Source organism: Carlito syrichta, unplaced genomic scaffold, assembly GCF_000164805.1.
Source record: "Carlito syrichta isolate Samal-C Ts95f unplaced genomic scaffold, Tarsius_syrichta-2.0.1 Scaffold306872, whole genome shotgun sequence".
Classification (NCBI taxonomy): domain Eukaryota; kingdom Metazoa; phylum Chordata; class Mammalia; order Primates; family Tarsiidae; genus Carlito; species Carlito syrichta.
Window position 1 is genome coordinate 56480 of NW_007250968.1, and position 658 is coordinate 57137.

Genomic DNA, 658 nt, shown 5'->3' on the forward strand with positions numbered 1-658 from the left:
CTGTAATTCCAGCTACTCGGAAGGCCGAGGTGGAAGGATCGCCGGAGCCCAGCAGGCCGAGGCTGTGGTGGCCGGGAGCAGCCACTGCACTCCAGTCTGGGCGACAGAGTGAGACTCCAACTTAAAAAAAAAAAAAAAATACCCATACTTAGGGGGACGCGGTGGCTCATGCCTGTAATCCCAGCATTTTGGGAGATAGAGGCGATAGAATTGCCTGAGTCCAGGGGTTCGATATCAGCCTGGGCAACTTGGCAAGACCTCATCTTTACGATAAATCAAAAAATTAGCTGGTTATGGTGGTGTGCACCTATAGTTCCAGCCACTTGGAAGGCTGAAGTGGAAGGATTGTCCAAGCCCAACAGGTCAAGGCTGTGGTGGCCATGAGAATGCCACTGCACTCTAGCCTGGGTGACAGAGTGAGACTCTAGCTCAAAAATAATAATAATAATGTTCATCAAGTGTCATTATAATAGTGACAACCATAATTGCTTAGCTATCAAGGAATGATTTTAAGACTTTGTACAGAGATTAAGAATTGGGGCTGGGCACAGTGGCTCATGTCTATAATCCCAGCACTTTGGGAGGCCGAGGTAAGAGGATTGCCTGAGTCCATGGGTTCAAGACCAGCCTGGGCAACTTGGTGAGACCTCATCTCTAC

General features: G+C 48.8%; 1 protein-coding gene across 1 annotated transcript in view; it reads right to left on the bottom strand.

The window, feature by feature from the left end:
* LOC103265835 (serine/threonine-protein kinase 10) overlaps positions 1 to 658 on the bottom strand; it is a gene marked incomplete at its 3' end in the record, with an annotated part of 113034 nt that overhangs the window by 49301 nt on the left and 63075 nt on the right. The window lies entirely within an intron of this gene.